Genomic DNA, 8,062 nt, shown 5'->3' with positions numbered 1-8,062 from the left:
AAAATATATGGAAAATATTTTGTTATTATAAAATATCTGGAAATATCATTCCACCTTCATCTTTTTATGTCTTATGAATTTATTTCCTTCTTTGTGTATACTCATGTCAATCTTACTTCTTACCTCAAGCAGAAGTGCATCTCCTATGAGACAGTAACATCAAAGATAAATGCATACCACATATTGCTTATCTGTATTGCTCTCTGAGTCATTATGATTTTACTATCTATTGTTTACTGTCAATTATTGCCTCCATTGATTCCACTAGAATCTTTTGAAACACTGATATTTTAAGTACCTACCATCTTAGTAGTGACTATAGGTGATCTAAATTTAATAAGCATTTTTAAATGCCTCTATGCTATCTCATGTTTTCCTCACTTTCTATTGACTATTGATAGCTTTACTCACAATGGTAAAGTGTGGTAGAGTTTCCATAACCCTCTTATATTTCTCAAGATTATGCTTTTATGCAAAAATATAAAATAACTGTCTCAGCATTATTTATGATAATTATTTATCATTATTTTTAATAACTATCATTGAATAAACTGCCACTATATATTACAAATTTTGAACATTTTTCCTCTCAAAATCCAAAAATTTAATGTATTTGCAACACTAACATGAGCACTTTAATAGCAATATCTACTCATATTTTTCCAAGTCTTTTATTTTTTGTCTTTATAGGTGAGAAACAGATTACAATGATAACACTAATCAGTCTAAATATTATTTTTACCTTCATTCCTCTCCTCAGTTTTTACCCTGTCATTACTGTGTTAAATTGTATGTTTTATTCAATACTTTACCCACGGCGGGCTTTCTCTATAAAATATTTTTTTTGCTCTTGTTAACATCTTTTAGTACTTTGTAATTCTATGTTTCTGTCAAGATTATTTTATAAAAGTATCTATATGTTCCACTTACAAGTTCTTAGCATTACAAATCACATTTCTGAATATGTTCTTACCAATGAAATCCCCTGAATATCCTAAATGGATAGTTCCTCTACTTTCTTATCCCTTTTGTCATCTTTAATTGTGTGATATTAATCATGGGGTCTTCCTCCAGAGGCTATTTTCCATCACATTTTCTATAACATCTTTAAAAATGCACTGGTACTCCAAGACTGTATTGTGAGTAGCTGGATGCAAGGGGTTTAAACATTAGATTTTACACTGATTGTCCAAATTTATTTTTAAAAACAATCTATTCCTCCACCCCTATTATAACTCCACATGAATGTGAAGTGTTCACATCAGTGAAGTCCTCAGTCTAAGCATACACTGAGTCTTCCGTCTTCTCCATCACAGTGCCAATTCTCCTTAATGTCATCTTTATCCATCATGATAGATTGGGTCTTTAAGTTCAGTCCACATATAACTTTTTCTCTCTAACTATCCTTCATGACCTCAAATTTATGTCACTATTTTGTATTTTGCTTTAGAATCAACATCTGAGTAACAGGAGTTTAATACGTGTGTGTGTGTGTGTATAAATCACTCCCCATATAGATATGGAAACTCCTCAAAATTTAAACTGTATGTTATATATCACTTTGTATTTTTATATCCAGTATTTTTCTATGTAAATAGTAGCAACTATTTCTAAAGTAATTGATTTTGAACTTTGTAAAAATATTAAAATGCTCTAGCTGTAGTCTAACTTATACATTGTTGTTTTAGCTTTAAGGCTGTGTTCTGTTCTCAACTGCATGTATTTTCTAACTATCCAGTAAATGAAGTTTACTTTAATAAAGAATTTTTGAGTCAATAGAAAGAACATAAAGAAACAATTATCTACTATGCTATATTTTTATGTATTGAAAACAAGTCTACACTGATATTACTATTGTGTATGTGAAATTACAACATTGACTGTAAATTAATTTATAAGAATCCCTTGTGCTTGCTATTCTTCTCAAATATTTCACCATTTATTTATTTATTTATTGAAATTATTAGTTATTCAATGATGTAATGTTTTATGTTTTTCATTGATATAGTTTCAATTCAAATCTTATTTGAATTTCTAAAGAAAAACAAAAACTGAAAATAACTCAAAAATTTATAGTTAATAACAGTATTAAGCAAACTTAACAGGAAAAGAAAGACATCAAGAACATTAATCACAGATTATTCACTTCTGAAAATTGGTATTTCCTCTTTTTTAAATAGAAAGTTGTGTTTTCCTACCTTAGAAGAAAATTGATTTTTCTTGTTACTTTCTTATACCAAGGTTTTAAAGATTGATTAACCAAATTTTCCAAAGCAGACAGGGTTTAAGAATAGCTTCTAGCTAACAAAACACCAATCTTAAGATGTATAAACGAAAAAGTCATTTCTGCGTTATATAAATAAGTGGACATACCCTTGTAATCATCAACAAAGTCTTTGGAGACAAAATCCTTTTTATCCATGGTAGATTGGTGACCCAAGGGTAATTTATGGAGACATTCATTCTAGAGCACAGTTGAATAGGACCCAATTAAAATACAAGAATATACATAAGTGTGACTGTGTTTACATGGCTATATAATTAAGTAAACAAGCTATGAATCACAAGTTCTTTTTTAATCACCCAAAATGATCATTGAGGTCATCTTTGTGGATCTCATAAACAAAATCCTATGAAATCCAAATGATTTGTGTAGTATTTATTTAGTTAAATTATCAATATTAAGATTTTACTATACTGCTCTAAGAATCCAATAGATCCAGTTGACAACAATAAATAAGTGTTATCTACAGACTGTAATATGTATTAAATTTCTTACATATTATATAAATGTTAAATATTAATAGATAAAGTTTAATAACTAGAATATTAAAAAAAATGAAATGTTTACTTTTTGAATGTCTCCATATCTTGGAAAAATAGGTTCTTTTCGCTACCAAATTGTCTCTCATCTGTATGGCAACTTCTTTCTATTTCAATCTATCTATTAGCTAGCTATAATTTTCAGTCTTTAATCACTATTAAATTTACCTACAGATTAGCTATTATTTGAGGTTTTTAGATGGGTTTTATTTCTATTTAACCCACTTTGACAATGTTATTGTTCTATCTCTTTCTTTATGTAGTTCTACCAGCTGAACTGCAGTCAAATTATAAGTCAAAGTATAGGCAGGGACTGAAGCCAAGTACCATTGCAGGTGGTGTCCCCTCCCATCCAAGAGGGTTGCTGGTGAAAACATAGCCTTAAGGAAAATGCTAAAAAGCATCAGATTTTGATGAGGGTCTTCCATGGAGAGGAAATAGAAGTGAAGGCACAGGGGCCAGAGACAGAGTGAAAAAGTTGTTTGTTCAGGTTTTCTGGCTTGACATCCAGGTTTGAGTTCATTCAGCATTTTGGGTGCCAATGGACTTCAGGCCCGCGACCACACTGATATGGCAGAAGGACTTGTGAAGGTGGAGGCCTTCAGTAGCCAACCTTGGAGAGGAAGAAGTTTTGCTGAGCAGCTCAAATGGTTCCTGGATCTGCTGCATTTACAACCTAGCAGAGAAAGCAGAGATCCAGAGCTGGGAGCCTGGCTTAGCTGCGTGAGTGAGGCTGTTTGTCGAGTCATTTGGTGGTTGTGTCTATTGTCCTGAGCGTCACTCATCTGGTGCTGTGCTAGAGTGTCCTACAGTACTGAGAGCATCTCCTTCTATGTCTTCTGTTGTCTTCATGAGTGGGAACCTGGCCTGGAGTCTGGCTGCTGTGTGCCACAGGTGTGCAGAAGCAGGAAGTCTCCATTTTAGACACATGACCTATTGTTTGGGAAAGGAGCTGCACATCAACAGTGGCGGGAAGACGCCAGCCATCATAATGGTCTTTGTGCAGGAGAGTAATGGACACAACTTTGGGTACAGTAAATGGCCATTATTGGCCTCAGTAACTCTTGTTTTTCCTGTTTGTTAAATAAATCCCTTTGTTATTATTTCCTAAGCCTGAGGAGTCTTGCAATTGTACACATGGGTAGAAAACCGAGGCAGTGTTTTGTAAAGTATTTGGGAAGCAGGGCCTTTATTAATTGAAGTCCAGTATCAAAAGGAAGATAAATTTTCATTCTGCACATAAGAAATTCATTCTCAAAAAAAAAATGTATGTTTACAAAGCTGATATGCTGTAATTCTGGGATTTAAACCAGAGCATGCTATATTGACTATAAAATTTTCTAGAACATTTATCATATACAAGATTTCTTTACTCAGCTGTTAAATATGTATTCAGATACATACTTTTGAGAATACATTATTTTCTAATGTGTTTGCATTTTTTAAAATTTGTTTATTTATACATACAGAACTGGAATGCAGGCCCGAGGTGCAGGGGTGGTGAGAGGATTCACCAGAGACAGAGTCGGGAGCAGAACAGGCTGACTGACAAAGTACAATGCTGGGGGGAGCATTGGGCAAGACAGGAGAGATTTGCCATGCCGTGTAGATCACCTCTGGGGTGGGGATCCAACTCTCACTGAAGTGGCTGCAGCTAGCTTGCAGTGCTGTATTTTAACCCTTTGAGCCACCAGGGAGGGCCCTCTGTTTGCATTTAAAAGGGATTACTAGTACAATTCCATGAGGAGGGAAAAGATTTTTGAGGACTAACTGCAGAAAATTCAAAACTCAACCTGTACATGACAATGTATCTTAATAATTGATTTGATTGCTCTCTTTATTTGAATCAGTTTTTTTCTCTGTAGTTGCTTTTTCATGGTCTCAGCAGTACCTCTCAGTAAGTACTGTGCTTTGATATTGTTGAAACTAAATTTATGATTTTTATTTGCATAAATGTGAATTTAAATCAATTCAAGAATACCTTACATAACCTTATATTCAAAATATATTCTCTTTTTATTTTTTAAGTGTGTTGTAGTTTCATATTTCAGATTAAAGTCTGAAATCTGTTTTATGTTGTGAGGTATAAGTTATGGTCTCTTTTTATGGCTGCAGAAAAGCTACTAATATATACTCCTAATAGCAGACTTTATTGAAAATAGTCTTCTATTTTCTAGTTTATTTTGGCCCTTATTTGCACATATTCATAGGGGCCTGACATATGAGGTTTATATATTATGTGGCATTGATCTATGTGTTTATTTACATTATGTGACATTGATCTATGTGTTTATCTTTCTGTCAATAACATAACTATTATGATCAATTCTTTACTACTGCTAAATAAATATGAAGACTTAAAATTGCATATTTACTCTGGGTGTATTCTTCTCTATCAAAATTGTTTTAATTTCCATATTAAGATTTTGATACGGGCCCTCCCTGGTGGCTCAGCGGGTTGAAGCACAGCACTGAGAAGCTAAAGCCACTTCAGCATGAGTTTGATTCCCGCCTGCCCCAGAGGTGACCACATGGCATGGCAGACCTCTCCTGGCCTGCTCACTGCTCCCTTCAGCAGTGTACTTCGTCGATCTGCCTGTTCTGCTGCCCACTTTGTCTCTGATGAAGCCTCTCACCACCCCTGCACCTCTGGCCTGTACCCCAGTTCTGTATGCACAAATAAATAAATCTTTAAAAAAAATTTTTTTGATACAAATTACATTAAATCTGTGTATCTATTTTTGGGTGAAGTTAAAGACTTTAATGAATCTTCCAAGCCCAGAACACAGTATATCTCCCATTTATTTACTGAATTTTGAACAATAATTTTGAATATTTGATATATTTAAATATAGCTTTCAGCACAGAGATCTAAATACATTTGTTTGAATTAAACATTGTAATATATATTTATTAAATATGTAATATACATGTATTGATTATAAATGGCATTGCATTTTAAATTTCAGTAACTACAGTGTTGGTATACTTTGTAGAAATGCAGTCATCTTTTGTGGTTATACTATATCTTGTGATGTTTTGTTGAACACAGATTAATTCTATGAATTCTTGCAATGTCCCATAAAGGCAACATGATTTGTGAGAAAACTTAAAGAGCAGCATTCAATTAGCTAGTGGAAGTGTTTACTGAAAGCTGTCATATTCAAGAAAAAGCAACTCAGTCTGAGCTCCTTTTTTTTTGGAACTGCTTTGTTTCATTTCATGTTACAGACTTTGTTTCTGTCTTTGTTTTTCTTTCAAGGAAGTTTAACAAGAAGTAAGTTTCATGGAAAAGTGGAATCACACTTCCAGTAATTTCATTTTGTTGGGATTGTTTCTTCCAAATCGAACTGGTTTGCTTCTTTCACTTCTCATCATCTTTATATTCCTCTGGCCTCACAGGGAAACTCAACCATGGTTCATCTCATCGGCGTGGATTCCTGGCTCCACACACTAATGTACATACTCCTTAGCCAGCTCTCCCCCATGGACCTGATGTCCATCTCCACCACCGTCCCCAAGATGGTGTTCAGCTACTTCTCAGGTCAGAAAGGCATCTCTTTCCTGGGATGTGGGGTTCAGTGCTTCTTCTTTGTGACTGGTAGATTATGAAGGTTTACTTCTGGCTTCTATGGCCTATGATCAATATATGGCCATCTGTCACCCCCTCCATTACCCCATCCGCATGAATAAAATGAAATGTGTGAAGATGATCATAGGATCTTGGATCTTGGGCATCACCAACTCTTTACCACATACATTCTATGCCCTGCATATTCCTTACTGCCTGTCCAGGGCCATTGATCACTTCTGTGAGGTCCCAGCCATGATAACTCTGGTCTGTATGGACACCTGGGTCTATGAGTACATAAGCATTGTTCTTTTCCCCTCATTCCTTTCCTTGGAATCATATAGCTTCCTATGGTCTAGTTCTTTTTGCTGTCTACCATATGTGCTCCAAAGAGGGAAGAAAGAAGGCCTTCACCACCAGTTCCACACATTTAACTGTGATGACATTCTACTATGTGCCTTTTGCCTATACCTATCTCAGACCTAAGACTCTCTGCACCCCAGAAGATAAGATTCTGGCAGTTTTCTGCACTATTCTGACCCCCATGCTCAGTCCCATTATCTACAGCCTGAGGAGCCGTGATTTCCAATGCTCTTCTCCAAGAAGATAAAATCATAGCTGCTCTCTCACTCACTTATATTTCTCTTGCCATGTTGACTAGAAAAATCACTGTCTGATAGTACAGTGTTAGCCATATATGTAATTTAATATTTTCTTGAAACCATATTTAAAGAATGAAAATAATTTAAATATATTCATTTTACCCAAAACATTGTTATAATCAATATTGAATTAATCATACATTATTGTAACATATGACATGAAATTGGTTATGTTGCAAATATTGTACATATTATGCTGAAACTATTGTATTCTTGCAAATTGACATTATCATTAATATATGAAATCAACTTTAAAAGTTAATGCAACCTCTACTTTTTTTTCATTGTAGGCATCTGCATCCTTTTTTGCATATTATACTCAGAGAATATTACAATTTTGAATAAAAGTATGTCAGGTGCCTAAATGTCACATCATTACTATGTTGAGAAATTAGAATTAGAATAGCCAGTAGTGTTTTTAAAAATATATGGATAGATACACACACACACACAAATTTATTCAAAATATGTTTCTTCAAATTTTGTTATAAAATATTTGGATAGGAAGATATAACATAAAAAAGCAAAAATGCTAATGTGCTTATGCATTTTCTTATTATTTTAAAAATTATTAAAGTAACATTGTTTTATGATAATAAATTACTTCAAGTGTGTATCACTATAAGTCAACATCTATATATCACATTAAATGTACTCAGTTTTTTTCATCATTGTATTATATATAGGTAGCAATGGTTTCCAACATAGCTGTTCAGATATATGTTACAAAGCCACACTCACCACCAAAATACCAGTATCCTCCAACATAGTCCGTTTCAGGGTGGTTAATATATCTGAAAATGTGTATACATTGCCTCTAGATCATTAACATACTAGCATACAAATGTTCATAGAAATAGTTTGACCTCCTATACTTCTGAGATTTCAGCTGTCAATGTCCTCTTAACATTTCTTAGCGATTATTTTTTCCTTTTTAATTCCAGCTACAGGTTTGTCACTTTCCTTGATTTTTGCAAAGAACCAGCATTACATTTCATCAATGTTT

At 33.8% G+C, this 8,062-nt stretch overlaps 1 pseudogene; it reads left to right on the top strand.

Annotated features, from left to right (window-relative positions):
- The first annotated feature begins 6,109 nt into the window (after window positions 1-6,109).
- On the top strand, window positions 6,110-7,004 carry LOC101634406 (annotated as a pseudogene).
- Window positions 7,005-8,062: the final 1,058 nt, after the last annotated feature.

The sequence above is a fragment of the Condylura cristata genome, unplaced genomic scaffold (genome assembly GCF_000260355.1).
Source record: "Condylura cristata isolate star-nosed mole 26May11 unplaced genomic scaffold, ConCri1.0 scaffold00021, whole genome shotgun sequence".
Classification (NCBI taxonomy): Eukaryota; Metazoa; Chordata; class Mammalia; order Eulipotyphla; family Talpidae; genus Condylura; species Condylura cristata.
This window is presented reverse-complemented; position numbering and strand designations above follow the sequence as displayed.